This window comes from Numida meleagris, chromosome 10, assembly GCF_002078875.1.
Source record: "Numida meleagris isolate 19003 breed g44 Domestic line chromosome 10, NumMel1.0, whole genome shotgun sequence".
Classification (NCBI taxonomy): domain Eukaryota; kingdom Metazoa; phylum Chordata; class Aves; order Galliformes; family Numididae; genus Numida; species Numida meleagris.
The window spans coordinates 9,217,245-9,234,266 of NC_034418.1; the positions used below are offsets into that span (position 1 = coordinate 9,217,245).

The 17,022-nt window shown below is 36.7% G+C and overlaps 1 long non-coding RNA gene across 1 annotated transcript in view; it reads right to left on the bottom strand.

Moving 5' to 3' along the window:
- The window catches only part of LOC110404217, a 214,642-nt gene extending 198,200 nt beyond the window's left edge, over window positions 1-16,442 (bottom strand). Inside the window, exon 1 of the long non-coding RNA XR_002442109.1 lies at window positions 16,378-16,442. This is a non-coding gene — a long non-coding RNA (uncharacterized LOC110404217). The remainder of the gene's footprint in view (window positions 1-16,377) is intronic.

The window sequence follows — 17,022 nt, forward strand, 5'->3', positions numbered from 1 at the left end:
GGGTCGGCCTCTTCTCTCTTGTAACCAGTGACAGGACAAGGGGGAATGGCCTCAAGTTGTGCCAGGGGAGATTTAGGCTGGACATTACGAAATACTACTTTTCTGAAAGAGTGGTCAGGCACTGGAATGGGCTGCCCAGGTAGGCGGTTGAGTCACCATCCCTGAAGGCATTCAAGAAACATTTAGATACAGCGTTGAGAGACATGGTCTAGTGGGGTTAGATATGGTAGGTGGATGGTTGGACCGGATGATCTTGTAGGTCTTTTCCAACCTACCTAATTCTGTGATTCTATGATTCTTCCAACATCTAACTGAGACAAAAGTAGAAGCTCTAAAGAATCACATACTTCAAATGTTTAGTACCTGCTTGCGTGTTTTTGAATCTGACTTAGTGAATTGTGACTTCCCTCCAGACCACTCTAGCAGATGGGCACATACTCTGCACAGACAAAATTCTTTTTAGGGAAAATACACCCACTACCATTAACAAGAACAGCATGGCAACATCAGGAATAATCCAGACACGTGCTTCAGAGGGGTCACTACGATCTAAGCACTATTAATTTAATGAAAACTTTTGCCTTAGTGAACCAAAAATCATTTTGCAAGCATTTCATATCTTGCTACTCAGTTTTCAAAGGAAAACAGGATTCTTGCTAACAAAATACATGCACTAATTCCTGAACTGTAAGGTAGAAACGTGATTATATGGCTCTATCTACTGTTAGACAAATAAGGAATTTGTAATACTTAAGTATTATTAAGTAAGAAGAACTTTACAGAAACAGCTTGGGTATTCCAGATTTTCTTGCAGTTAGAAAGATATAACAATGCACTCAACTGTGTTTTGGGTTCTTGGGTTGTTTTCTGGGTGGTTATTTTTGTTTTTGTGGGGTTGTTTGTAAATTTTGTTTGGTTTTGTTGTTGTTGTTGTTTGCTTGTTTACTAACAAAACTCAAAGGCTCATTTGTTGAATAACGGAATACAGAGCCTGGATATGGAATAGGTCACATAACTCAAACGTCGTCCCTGGAGTGGCTCTGAATGGTATGTGAACCAGTCCAGTAATGAGTGCTATCACTTAATTTGGCATTTTGGCATTCTTAGTTAAAATTCTCTTCAAAGCTTTTCCATGCATTCAAATAGTCTAAAATACCTTCAAAATGTTTCATGACCTCTACAAGAAACAATTTCAGAACAAGAAACAATCATACTTTTCTGATAACTTTGCATCAATTGAGATCTTTAAATAAATTTTGGAGTGATAGTAATGGAAAAATCAGTAAATATTTCATTTTCCATAAAGAAATGCAAGGTAAGACATTTAAATTTTACAACCTGAAGACCTACAGCTAACAGGATTTGCAAGACTAAAGTAATATATTGCTAATTTTGCTTTATTTTTTAAATTATCTATTTAATTCAATGCACACCATGTGAAAATCTTTAAGTAAAATAGGGATTAAGAATTCCAGTCCTCTCCTGCCTCTCATTTCATGAGAAATTCAACTGACAGAGGAAGAAATGTATTTACTGTTCTTACATACCTAACCTCCAACTACATTTACAAGAGAACTTTGGGAAATACAACTGACCAAAGGCTTTAACACAACAGTCGCATAAGCTCTTCTAGAATTACTCATTTTTTTAAGCATCCAAGAACAATAATAAAATATCCCCCACATACTATGTCATGTGTTAGTTCCCCTTCACAAGAGTTACACCGTATCTCCACAGCTGTCAGGCAGAGGACAATTTATGAAGGAAGGTAGGGGTAACACCGCCCACAAGTTTTCAGTGTACCATCACAAGGACAGAAACAAGAACATTTAAGTTTACTCCATTTAATTTTGAACACAGTATGAATTACAGGTATAGGCAATAAATTTAAAGGCATTGATAAACGATTAGGGGAGAGAGGACAAATTGTCTTTAACTGCATTTCTACAGTGAATCTAATTTTTAGTTTCCTTATACCTGAGTTCACATCAGGAGCATCCTGGCTGTCTCCAAACCCACTGCTGCCCATACTCAAGCAAAGTGCATTTCACATACTTGCCAGGTGGAGCCACTTTCACTTTAACAGCATCTGAGTTCTTATCAGATTTAAATGAATTATTTTCAGGCAAAGCTTTCTCAGTCAGCAGCAGTCCAGGTGGAGGCTCCTGAGCAGTGTACCTGCTTTCAACTACATTTTTGGTGGTGGTGTTTTGCTGTGTTGTTTTTTTAATGCCACTTAAGGGAAAAGGCTGGCAGGGCGCTGTTCTCCCTACAACTCTCTACATTTCTTGCTGCTATAGTTAACTAGTTTCAAACACCCCACACAACCTTAAATTAGTTTGTTCATAGAACATCACCAAACAATAAAAACAGAAGTTTTTACAGAAGAAAAACAGAAGAAAAAAATGCTTTGCTTTGTTAATATCTACTTAAAAGCATTAAAAAACCTAAAAATTTATCTTCAGAAACTTCAATTTAGGATTTGTCTTTTTAAATTTTCTTGTATAACACGAATTCAAATACAAGCCATCAGCATTAAACAAAACAAACACTTCCAGCGTACGTTCTGGTTTGGCATTAGTGGGAACTCTGCATATAAAGGAAATATCCACATGCCTTACAGAGCAGAGTTCTTAAAATGCTTCTGCTGTTATAACACAGTAGTGATTGCCAAGCTCCTTCAGCCCAGGGTTCAAGCACAATGACTCTGGGCAGCTTCACATCCCTTCTCAGAGCCTTAGCATCTGCCAGCCTCTTCCATTTCCTCCCTGTACATTTTATCTGTGCTTTTATCTTTTCCTCCCTTTATTTTGCTTTATCTATTTTCGACAATAGTGACTAGCACAGTATAACAGCATTATATAAGCTTTTTACAGTGCCATGTTTTGCTTTACAGAGTGAACATAAATGAGGAAACACTAACTTAAACTCTGACAGCCAATGCTGGATGTATCAGCTCGGCCTATAAATAAGCACTGATCACCTCCATTTTATTGAACTCATTTTCCAGGCAAGCAAAGACCACAAGATTCCTCTGCAAATTTTCCCTTTACACTCTCCAGCAGTGCTGCTAGTGTCAGCTACGACAGATTTATAGCCTATTCATTCATGGGAACAAAAACCCTGCCAGGGCTGGTCATGCAACACGCAGTAGCAGTTAGTTCAGAAGATAACAGCTGCAATACCTCACTTCCTTATTCAGCACTCTATAGCATACACTACTTCGGAGATAATAAATGCTTCTTGTTTGTATTTCTTGAGTAATATCGGAAGAAAGGGTCCACATTACAACACTATGAAGTGGCACTGCAACTCAGGGGGATTAATCAGTGTTTTCCTTGTATTTATTCCTTCTCCAGCTTTGTGGTTTTATAACTGACATTAGAAAGTTACTCTTGACTGTTTTTATATACTGTCACTTCCAGGGACAGTCAAATATTTAAATTTTGAATTTAGTGCCCATTTAATTTAAAAGGTTATTTTGAATTATTTTGAGTACCGAGGACTTAACAATATGTAGTGCTTTAATAGTGAGAGAGCTTCACCATTTGACAGGATTAACCAGTTATTTTCCTTCACACTCAGAGTTAAAAAATGAGCTTAATCTGAAGCAACAGAACTATAGATCATAAAATTACTAGATCCCTTTTGCTATTTTGAAAAGCAAATTAAAATCTTCAATGAGTTTGTAAATATTCCTTAGCTGCAACATAACACAGCATCAGACGATACCAGACCAGGAGATACCAGACCGACAGCAACAATACTGTTTTTGGAGGTGGTGCTCAGAGCCATCAATTTTGGAAGAGCTGCTCTTGCATAAAACATCTATTTGGGCACACGTTGGCTTTTTAAGCAATGCACTGTGGTCTCCATGCAGATGATGTAAACCTTTGCCCTTTTCTCAGATGTTTAAATGGGGCTGCAGTAGCCACACTTTCTGTTCTTTCACAGTAACCCACTCCTTCTCCCGTTGAATATGCACATTAATATTACACTAAGCTCTTGCCACAGACAGCATGAACTAGAGCCAAGGCCCATCTACGGGCAGCAAATGAGTATTTTCACAGTCCCTTCGGATGAGACACTGCAATGACATGGAAAGTGAAGCGAACTTCCAGCAACTTGCGATTTCCATCTTTTTTCACCTCTCTACTGCAAGATAGTATTGTCCAAATGAAACTCAAAAGCGATCATAGAAAATTACGTTATAGTCAGGTTTTTCCTAAGTGTTTTTTGTTTGTTTTTTAGGTTTTGCGCGGAAGGCTGGACATACTTGGCTCTTACAGAACTTTAGTAGACCAGAATTTCTAATCTTTGAGAATTTTGCAACCTTACTCCTCTTTAAGAAAGATTTGTTCTTTCACCAGAAGAAAATGCAAAGCAGTTTGTAAGAGTGGTGCAAACCACAAACACTTAGCATCCTGAATTTCTTATAAGCTTTAATTAAAAGTCATGATCCACTGTCCCAAGTTATTAAAACTTTTTTTTTTTAATTTGAACAGATGTACCTATATCCCATGGCATATTGAAATGTAGATGTCTGAAAAGGTGGAAAATATGGAAACGATCAGGAAAAAAACATACACTGAAGTAAGCTAATAGTTTGCTATTCTAATTAAAAAATTAATTTGTCCTTTACAAATCTCATCTCTCTTTGCATACTACGCTATACAGCCACCTTACTAGATCAGACCCAGGGTCTGCAGCACTGAAGATTCCAACACAAATTGCTGCTTGGACCACAACAGCAATACAACCCACTGAAGACATTTCTGCATAACCTCCTTAAACTCAAACAGTGCTCAGAGAGTCTTCCAGATTTAACCCCTAATCTCCCTGTTTCAGTCACTTTTAGTCCATGAAACACATAGAAAATATGAGATCAGACAGCAGTTACTGTAACTTCATTCTTTGCTAATCAATCAGCTTTTATTGTGTGGACTCTGGCTCAGCTTATAATGCTGGAAGGAACCTAGCACAGCAGTTTAAGGTTTCACCAGTTTAACAACCCTTGCTAATTGAGGGCAGGGGGAACCCACACACTGTGTCGAGGTTCTTAGTACATAACCTTTTCCTATGGGGGAGGAGGAAAGGGAAGGAGAAAAGATCTGAATTTGAAAAAGGGAGGGAGAGGACTGTAGGAAAGTAACCGCCCCAGTGATTCATCCCTGCACTGGTTGTTCTGGCAATATAAACTTAAATATATCTATATATACTTAATTGTACAATATTTATACAGAAGCTTTTATGAAGGAGCCCTATTTTATTCATGAAAATTAGCCAACTCTTGATGTAAAAACAGAATTTTTTCCACTCAACATAGAAATACATTCATTTTACGTGTAATTGTTCTTCTCTTTCAAATCATCTAACATAACAAATGCTAGAAGACATTATAGTTCATCTGCTAAGCAGTCTCTTTATGAGTTGAGGCTTCAGTGCTTTAATGGGCAAATTGCCTGATTTAAGTAAATCATGTCACCTCCATCCAAGTAATCATATTTGTTGCAGACTTTGCTGACCTCATCTCTACGCTTAAACAGAAACACATTTACATTTTCAGCCTGAGATATTTAGTTCAAATGATTTACAAATAGGTTGCAATGAAAACTAATTTTAGCCTACTCCAAAGATACTATTTAAGTTCTCTGTTGACAGTGTTTACAGATATATAATTCTTGGTTACTGTCATTTAAACAGAGACGACATATTTTCGCACAAAGAAAACAACTTGTGAGATAATTTCCCTCAGGTTACTACTACATTTAGAAAAATGTTAGTCTTAGGGATATGGTTAAAAAGATAAAATTACATATTTGCTGTGATAAAATGTTTCAGTGTGGAGTTGGTTGGGTGGGGTTTTTTTGTAAACATTATTTGCCCCTCCGCTTCATGCAAGAAGTCTCTTAGAAGTGGCTTTCCACAGCATTATCTGTGCCATAACTTTTCAACATGAAATGTTTTTAAAACTGCTCCAGTTAATCAGTTCTGTGAAATTTTAAGCAAGTTTTGAACAAACAAAAAGATGTTAATGATGCTTTAAAAAAAAAGACAGACATGCATTTAGATATAATATACAAAATACATTTGTAATTTAATTTCAAATTTGAGGTACAAAGGTGAGATTTTTAGAAATTGGGCAAGATTTAAATACACAAGCCAAGCCTAGTGGGGGTCATAGAACCATTGGATTTTGTTCATTACACCGGGAAAACATTTTTGGATCACCATTCAAGCTTTTCTCCAAAATGAAGTAAGCTTTTTTCCTAAGTTTATACAGCTCAGAATCCTTCATAACAAGCCATTTCAATTGTTTTTACTATTTCACAGCAACACTGACATACTCTTTTTTGTTGTTGTTAACAAGACAAGCAAAAAATCCCTGCTTTTAAAAACATAGGAGGCAAAATTTAGACATTACCCCCTGCAAGTCAGAGGTGAAAGGATGATACATAACCTCCCATTTATTCATATTGACATTTTAAATTGCCTAACTAGCAGCATAGAATCCTCCAGAATGGCTTTCTTTATTAGCCCTTCTTCAGCTAGGAGAATGTCTACTTCTAGCGGATACTATTTGTTCTGATTAAGAATATTTATCACGGGGGAAAAAATTGAAGATGTAAAAAAAGAAAAAAAAAGGGGGCAAGTAAGGAAGCTCAACATTTTTCTTTTCCTTTGGGTCCTGTCTGCAAGGTTCTCTCCACTACACTTCCTTTTCATCTGTTTGCAAAGATTGCTCCAGAAGAATCAAAAGAAGGGAGAGTGTGAAAAAGCCCTCCAGACAGTAGAAAAAAAGGTGGCAATAGAGGAAATATAAAGGTGATAATTGACCTCAAAGGTCAATCTAGCCTTAAAGTCTTTGACACTTGCCTTTACAGTTGATTTAATGATTAGAAAAGTTTCTAGCTAGTCACAATGTAGCATCTCAGTAAAACCTGTATGCTAAATATCTAATTGTCTCATACTGAAGTAAAATCTCAAATCATTCCCTTGAAATTTACAATTACAATCCTAAATCTTGTTACCCAGTGTACCAAAACAGTAGTCCCACATGCCTTCTCGCTAAGGGTTCCAATACTGCTAAATATGTGTGGAGTGAAAAATATTTCTTTTTACTCCTATTTTATTCTTCTTTCTTTACATGATTTTCAATAAAGTCCATAAAGTTTTGGGCACTCTGCATCACATTCTGAAATACATTGTACAGTTGATTAGATTTGGTTGTCAACAATCTATTTTCCTTAAATATGCTTTCTATCATTGCCAATAGATCTTGCAACATCTTTATAAGTAGTACAGAAGTCATACCCTTTGGAAAATGGTGTTATAGTTGTCTTCATCTTTAGACAAGAGTCTGGATTAACTGGTTTGTAGAAAAGCAAACCTTGTAAGTGATGCATGCAGGATGCCTATATGATATTTTTAATTATTCCTCATTAAAATCAACTTTAAAAATTAAGCATGAAATTGAAGAATGTTACCAAATAATACTTGTGTCCACATTCTCAAAAAAAAATTCAAGTTTGGGCACTGATGATAGATAACATAGCACCTAATTTCATAATTTGAGCTCAAATTGTTACCTTGAATTTGCACTTATGTCTCTTATCTCTTGCTCCCCATAGTACACAGTAATCAGTGACAGCATCTATTAATTCACAAAATAGAAATAACAATAGGAACAAGCCATATGTTTAACTATTTTGTGTATGGCAAACAATATACTCAGTTTTCTTTGATTGTTAATCTAAAACCAGAAATGTTGGGTTATATGGCTTCACAAACAACCAAGGGAACTTGAGTTTAAACCATCAATCATTTTCCAGAGCCTTCTCAGACCCTTGGTCTGAGACACCCTGTACAGTTCATTAAAACAGATACTGCTATTGTCACTTTCTGTTCGTTACTCTTATTTTCCCCTAATACCCTCAGTTTAAAAAGACAGTTCTCACAGAAAATGGTTTCCCTTCTCCCACTTGAACTACAGTTTACCACAGAGAAGGTTGGAAAAAGCAGACTTCAAGTAGAGAGAATCTCTCTCAATTTTCTCTCTTGTCATCACTCTTCCCACACTGGCATTGCTTCATCTTCAGGTACATGGTACACGAGCGTTCAGAAGAACTACAGTGTTCTGCAATCATCTCATTTTGGTGAAAAAAAATTATCTGGCCAGAGACTTCACACGACTGTATCTGCTGACATAAGATTTCTTTTCCTCAATAGTAATATTTATTATTTTAAGTCAGTTACATTTCTCATTGTAAAAAATTGCCCTTACCACACAAAGGTATTGATTATTTGTTTCAGGGTAGCATTCTAAAGGAGCATTCATGAAACTTCAATAATGATTCATTACATCTGATTGATATGTAATGGAGTCACTATCCAACAGCTGAAGCACGCCATAAAGGAAGTCCACAAGCAATAAGAGCTTTTGTAATGGACAATACGTTTAAGGCCTTAAATGTCCCAGACAAAAAAGCACATCAAACATTGCTCAAATAACTCAAGTTGTATCAGATGTATAAAGCCATTCCAGGCATATAAAATATAGCAAAAATTTCATTTGAGTTTCAAGTTGTTTGATTAGTTTTCAGAATAATAAAATAGTCTCTTTTTCCACACTGTTTTACTTTTCCCTAAAATGAAGTTACGGCATTTTCATGTGGGACAGTTTTCCCTCCTTTGTATATCTAGAGTGCATTCTTTCATTTTGAAGGTCTGATCTTTTTATACACTGATATCAGAAAGATAACAGGTTAAATTTTTCTAAACTACGCTGCTGACTGACATAATTGTTATCTCAAAATACACATGCATTTTTTAAAACATATGCACTAATCATCCTATGTTTTTGCTGTGAAGAATTTGCTTTTATATCAAATCCCTTTCCTCCCTGCCTTAAAGATCAGAAGATATTCCTCAAAACTGTAAGAGATCGCAGCATACAATTTTCTCATTTAAAGACATTCAGGCTAAAAGCATGACAGAGACCTTATTTTACATGACCTTCTGCTCTGTGGAATAGATAGGAAACCTCCACTAAAACTTGATTTTGTAGACTTCTAATGACTACAGCCCCATTAGACCTTTCTTGTAATTGATATCTGCCATGTACAAGTAATAAGGTGCACTCTGTAACAGGTCTTCTAATGATCATCCTCCCTGATACAAGGGATAATAGCCAGTGTCATGAGTTGGGATTAAATAAACTGTAAGTGTGTAACTTTATGGGATGCTAATTAGAAAGCAGGTGAACACAAATAAGAAGCAGAGAGGGTACATGATAAGACAGAAGTGGAGGGAGGAAGAGTGTGAGCTCTAACTGCCAGATAAAAACGCAGTCTCCTTTCTCTGAGTCCTCTGTAGCTACATGATAGCCCTGAATAAATGAAGCTTCGTATTCAAGAGTGAAAGGCATTTAAAATTCTACTTTAAATTTTGTAAGGTGTCAAAAGGAAACAGATGTTGTTTTCAATGTTATTTCTGTCCCTTTTGAATAGAAGGCTCTTAATTTTAGTAATATTACTTCTTTTACCTGAAACCCTCTTCTCAGGGGTTCATTTGCTGCCTATCTCAGCACTTTTTCCTCTTTCCTTTCTTCTCTTCTTTATAGAGTTGTCTATGTCGTCCCTTTCACAATACATTCATGTAAAGATGACAGTGAAACTCTTCTGCTCACCACAGGATGCTGTTACTGACAATTATAATTAGCGTGCTATCACGATCACTGAAGGAAAGAACATGTTACAGCCCCACTATGGGTTGTTGCCTTTACAATTGCTTATACCATTGTTCTTGAGATCTTGTTAAAATTATATTTAATGACTGCTGTTTAGATTCGTTTATCATTAAACCTTATACACACAGGTTATTCACCCATTTAGTTTGCCATCTCCCTTCTATCATCTTCCTTTTTCATTAACTGCCCCTTAACAGGAATTTCGCCTGGTAATATAATTCATTCTCTACACTAGTATGTCTTTATTACTTAAATACATATAACATTTGTTTACTTCACTGATTTATTGCTGAAGATTACTGTTCATGTTTTCTTCACTTTGTTTTCCTTACTTTGTTTTCCTTCTCAGTGTTTTTGGGATATTGGCTGAACGATTGTATTCTAATCAATACTGAGATTAAATGGAATCTCACATTTCTCCAACATATGTTTATTCTTGTGCTGAATAGACCAACCATTCACTTTTAAATATTTTCAGTTTTGCTGGTTAGAATTAAAGAAAATGTTTGCTGCTTGTTGTATATGATTTTTTCTAACAATTACACATATACTTTAAAGAGAACTGCGCAACATTACTTATCAGTTGCCCAATCCATGGTCATTCCGCTACCCAAGTAGTAATTTTTCAGACACTGGCTAAATTCAAGTTAGCTCTGCTGAGAGGAAAGAACCAAAGTAGAGGGAAGCACACGACTCAAAAATAACGCTCAGACACACATGTACCCACATGTACTGAAGCCATACACTTAGCTGCAATAAATATTAAAGCTGAATAAATATCCATTTCTATTTATAATCCTATGAACTGTACAGTGCCAATTCAGATACTCATATTTGGCATTCAACAGTTTTGTTCAAGTAAATCTTAAGAGTTATTCAGATCCATAGAATGACAACAGGCAAGTTCAAGATGCTGTTTAATTTTGATTAGACATATGGCTGATAAAACACTGTCTTAACTCTACAAATAAACAAGCACTACTGAAGTATTCAAGTATCTGTTGCACATATATGTTCAGAAGTTCACTACTTGCTTTTCTCTATACAAGGAAAAAGGATTTACTGAACTGATGAAAGACAAGAACAGTCAGGGAAAAATGACTATGCAACAAAGTGGAAAGGAAGGAAAAAGAGTTGTAAATACGCAGATTTGACTGCGTTCCACCTGTGGATTTGAAGCATTTCCTGTTTCTAGAAAGACTCCTTTTTGCATGCTGTCCTGAGAGGCAGTAACCTGGATCTTATTTGACTTCACCTGCCTCAACAACCTAATTCCTTCTCCCACCCACCCAAAAACACTCTCAGAACATGCTCTTGCTATTTTTCTTGTCTCTGCTTATTTAGAGACCTCCATGCAGGGCTTCAGCTTGACTACCAATAATGTCCCCATGAGGGGATAAACCCAATAAAATGGGGACAAAGACTGACACACTCGCCTTGTAGTTTCAGGCACAACAATTGAGCTACGTAATATTAACAATTATTTCAGTTCTCGTTTTATTTTCTTTGTAGGTTTCTGGAGCAGTTGTTTCTGTAAAAATTGTCTAAACTAACAGATCAAAATCGCTTGAAAAAAAATCCACTAAAAGAAGGAAAAATATTTTCATCTTCTAAACTATCAGCCTTTTGCTATCCTCTCTCTTCACCTTTCATAAACAAAATGAAGCTCCAACAAGACATGCTGGCCTACTCTCTTATAATATTTTATCTGATTCAGTAAATTCTTGGCAGTTTTGACAACTACAAGCATAAGTGACTGTTTATTTTATCGATGTACTCTTTCATTTTCTTTTCTTCTTCAAAGATACCAAACACTACATTCCTATAATCAGAAGTAAATTTCTAAGCATGAAAGCTTTCCAAGCATGCATCTTATTTTGATCGTACATGCTCTAGAACTCCATATACTGAAGAAACATTTTGAATAGTTGACACCATTTTCCTTACCAGAGGATTGCCACTGTTAGGCTACAGAGCTGCCATCCATGCAGGCTCCCTCACAGTACATAACTACCCAAACATTTCTAATATACTGAATGTAATGGCATCATAAAGGGACTGTATGTATCCAACCAAAGACAATGTATTTAGTCCAGTGTTAAAGATTAGATAAATAGATAAACACACACCAGCTCTGTAGTGGTCAGAGATCCCATTTGGTGCTTCCTCCCTGGTGGCGCATGCTGCCTTTGACCTTCATAGTTAAAATGAATCCCCCAATTACTCATATCCTCAAACATCCCTAAAACAATCTGTCAGAATGTAACCCACAGTAAACAGTGTTTCTGAACTAAATGATATCACAGCATAGAGGGAAACAGCCTAAAAACATTCTGTTTCCTGACTGCTACGATGAGGACCTGTACAAGCTGCAGCATTCACATTATTTGTTTCAGATGCCACCATATGCTCATGGGAGATTCAGGGCAAGGGGCACACTTTGCCTTTTCACATGCCAAGATGAAGAAAATCAATTTCAATACCCAAGGGGAGAAATTACTACTAGAGAAGGTCACTCACCACTACAAGCTGCTCCATTATCACGTAGTCTTGGAAGGAATCCTACAAAAATTAGGCAGCTGTTGAGTCTTGGCTGCTAAATTATAATAAGTAACCCAGATTAATGTAGAAGGTACATATGAGTCCTAAATTTTAAACTAGGTAAGATTTGCTTATATACGTTTGTTCTGTTAAAGAGTTTAGGGTAAGATGCTGTTTGATACTGAAGGACAATAATTTGCACACTGCAAATAGCAAAGAAAAGTTGTTCTCACAATACAACAAAAGATTCATGCCAAGTTGGGATGGCTGCTAATGGAGGGTGGGGCAATTCTCTGGTGAAAAAAAGTCTAGCAATCACTCTTAGTATTCCAAGAATCTGCTTTTCTTCAGAAATCAGCATGTTCATTCAAAGGAAGATTTACTTAAATTATGCACATACAATTTTTGGTGGCCAAGGCTGAAGCTCTACTGAAGAAATATACCATGTGTTCCAAATTCAACCAGGTGTAAATGGCTTTGCAAGCAGAAAATACAGAGAAACAACTGTAAGAAGAGTAAAAAGTTGATCATTTTAGTAGCATTGTCTTTGACCGTCGAGCATTCAACGGAGCAAAGGAAAGCACATTCCAGAACAGACATAGACACTGTCACAAAACAAGCTAAATATGCAAAATAAATATAGAAATGAAACTGCTGCTAGACATCCAACTAACCTTAACATGGATTTACAGAAGCTTATTTAGTATAAAAATCAGGATCAAATGTAGAAAACAAAATAGCAAAGTGAAACTATAATTAGCTAGTAAAATGTTAACTCATCCAGATACAACGAAATGCTCACTATTGACAAGTGCCTCAAACATATTATTAATTTTACAATATCTCATGGGGTTTTTTTCTTGTTTTTAGAGCTTCTGACACTGGATAATGTGATCCTAGAAAAAACACCATTCATCTTAATAGTCATGTTTTTAAAAATAAGTTACTGTGAACACGGCAGCGTAGAAAACAAGACTTAAATTTCACCTTAACATACATAAGAAAACACAAAAAAATGAGTTTTAAGGCCTTACTCGTGACACAAACATGCTTGGTCAAACTCAGTATGCTAAATGAGGATTAGAATGTAATAAGTCAAGTCAAAAAGAGCAATTATTTTGTACACCAGGATCTCAAAATAAGGGCACATACCCAAAAAAAGTCCCCACTTTGGTTATATTATTTTCGCTGAAATACTGGCATGTCTGTTACACTCATGTAGATGCCAGCTCTTCTTAAAAAGGTTTCTTATCATTGCTTTTTCATTTTTCCTGACATCACAGGCTAGATACACAGAAACTGAATCACAATGCCATGCTCAAGGATGACAAAAGAATGGAAGCGAAAGGATACCAGGTGCTCTCTCAACCCTTAGGAATAGGGCTAGAGAACAGCTGTGTGAGATGTCTGGGAGGAGGTAGCATGATTCAAGAACAGGAACAAGTCAGTGGGGAATACTGGATCAGAATTTGGAAACAGGTGAAGAAACACAGGGAACTCAGCTGGAGATAAGGCTGCATTAGGAGACTGAGCAGCCTTACAAGGCAGCAAAATGCACTGATTAAAACTTCTGCTTTGCGTTTCATTGTTTGTGTGTAATTTAATTACGGCAACACACTCTGCATGATAAATGCTCTGTGAACAGTAATAAAAAGACAAACTCTGCTGCAAAAAATCTTAGAGTCTAAAGACTGACAAGTTGACAGCATAGAACAGCCCTGAAACTTGAATGCTATAGATGCTAAAAATCACAGGTTAAAGTCTAACGAAGTCTAAGCTCACTCACTCTCCTTTTGCAACATCCAATAATACTTAATCATAACTCAGAGATGATGAAACAAAGTCCCTTCTGTAAGAGGGAAAGGCAAACTACAGATGCCAGCAATATTTTTAACAAAGCACAAATGATAAAGAAACATAAAATTAACCCAAAATCTAGTAGTGCTTCAGCAGAACTTGTCATCACATTTAAAAGCACTGCATGTAAATGAACTACAGAACGGAATTTCGAGAAGTCTCAGCCTGACTTTTAACATGCTGTAAATAGTGCTGCAGGCATGAAGATTTTATGGATTTTATGTACGCATCTCTATTCTCATGCACACATAAACACACTTTTTGCTTCCATACCTGGCTTGAGAAGGAAAACATTTAAATTCTGTCCCCTACCAACACAACTGTATCAGAACAGATTTGAAAACACAAGGCCAAGACAAAATGTAGTGTTTATAGACTTCTTGATAGTCGATATTTAAAAAAAAAATCATATTTATTTGAAATATAAAAACTTTTTTTAATAGGTATTTATGGTACAAAAGAACAGGGAATTTTAATGACACCTATTCTGGACATTGTGTTACACTAAGTGTTATGCCAAGTTCAGTCAAGACTGTAACATAAAATTGGTAACACCACGTTATTTTGCTTTTCCTAATTTAATTTTTTCGTCACCGAGTGTGTACAGTATGCCTTCTCTTGGGAAATTAACTATTTTTTCCCTAGTTGCTACCACCAAATGGAGTGCACAAGACACATAAGAATTCATACGTTATACAGCCAACATCTCTTTGCAGTTCTACTCTTTTTCCACTCTATAATACATTAAATAAGCGTCCCTACAGTACTGTGAGTGTCAGAGCACAATGGGAAAACACAATACCTGCCACTAATAGAAGGTTTTGCCAATAGCTGTTCACAGCCAGCTATGATTTTTGTATTCCACCCCAGATTAAAATGGAAGCAAACCAGGGGAGTTCACCTTACATCTGCACTGTAGCCTCCAACAAGTACAGCAATGATTATCTACTCCAGGTGTTAAGTTCAAGAAACCAAAATGCTTCAAGGCCTTTTCTAAAGGGTCCTTTTCTATTTATATATAACTTGAACTGATTTATTAATTGCATTAGTAACAGCATTGTTATATTAGCTATCATTTACACCAAAATTGCAAAAAAAAATTAAAAGACAGTATACTGGTTTCTTTTTTGAGAATGCTGTGACTTTGGGGCATAAAAATACAAAGGAAAAAGAGACAATCTGAAGCTTCTTGTGAAACTCTTAAATACTAACAGGTTAAAACCCAATCACCTATACTATCCCCTCAAAGATTAATTCATGCACAGAGAACAGAATAATCTACTCATTTGCACTCGTGCAGCAAATTAACAGATCTAGCAGCAACAGGCATCTATCTGCACCTAGTAGTTTATTTGGCCCAAAGGATATATTCCTCTTGAGAAATCATCAAGATCAAAGGCACATGACAAGAAATCCTGTGGGGCCTTGTACTATTGCCTAGTATTTCCTAATATTTCCCTGCTTACACATCAGTATGCAACTGATAAAATACATCTTTTCTGGCTTAGCTATCAACTTAGATTCCTATAACCTCACATCAGAATCCTTCACAAAAGCAAGGAAAGATCAAGTAATGTATAGCAGTGGCTTTAAACTTTCCACTTCAGATTCCTTCCCCACAATATGAAAACTCACAGTTAGCTTCTTCCATTAGGAAGATTGGCTAAAACCTATCTCCAAGTGTTCTGCCAGCACAAGAAAACTACTCTCAAGGGAATATTTAAGTAGCCATTCCATGATGGTGCTAGTCCCAGCTACCCAGTCCTACTTAACAGCCTGTACCCAGAGCAGCAAGGTGCATTAAGCATTTTAACCATCTAATTCAATGCTAGAAAAGGCAAATCAAATGTTCCGTACACTAGAAGGAATACATAACTTGGGCACTGAAGTGTCTCACCATGTGAGGCAGGGCATAGAAAACACGTGATACTTCCAAAGCATTGTAAGCACCTTTCTGGTGCCACTAGTCATTATTTAGGACACTACAGTATGCATTTGCAGTACTTGCAGGGGAACATTTTAAGATTATTTTTTACATTCTTCCAGTGATTTAGCATACTTAAACACACCCTTGTCTGGCAGTCTTTAGGCTGGGTTTGGTAAGTTAACTCTCAATGCAGTGCTGTTTGTCCTAGGAGGCAGTGAAACTGCTTCTGATAAGTTCTTTGCAATACCAGACAAAGTATTGCTAGGAATACCAATAATCATATACAGGGAAAAAACTGACTCACCCAGCTAGCAATGAGGGTCTCACAGCTGTGGAACACCCCTTCTCTTAAAGCAGCCTTCATCCAAGAGGCATTCTCCCTTTGGAGGCTAGCCCTTAAATGAGCCCAGGGAGGGGTGGACCATCCCTCCCAGTCAAGTGGGAAGCACCGGTGAATGGCTTGCACCTGTGCTTCCTGAGCCAGCCACCCCCATTCACCAGGTGCTCAATCATCAGTTCAGGCCCTGACATAACAGTTCCCCTACAAATGCAAATTATCTCTCTTATCTTTGGTGTTCTCATTTGTGGCACGTGGTATGTTGGCCTTCTGCACTCACAAAACTTCTTACCTGCTCACCTTAGATACACCACAGCAAAAACCTATTGATCTCAACTGAAATTATTATGTTCTATTCCATAGGTTCCTGAAGCTGCCACTTCTTCCCCAAGACTTAACATTACAATGTTTTGCATTTACTCATGGTGACCCCAATAACTGTCTTCAGAAACAGTGGAAGTAAGAAAAGCAGCAGACATAGCAAAAGCAGTAAGTTCATCAGCTTTGAGATAGTCATACACCAGAACCTGACATTCCGGTAATGTCTGCCAAAGTCCAAGTAACAATATTTTTTCTGTTAATCCAATGCTTATTTTGGTATCATTCACACTC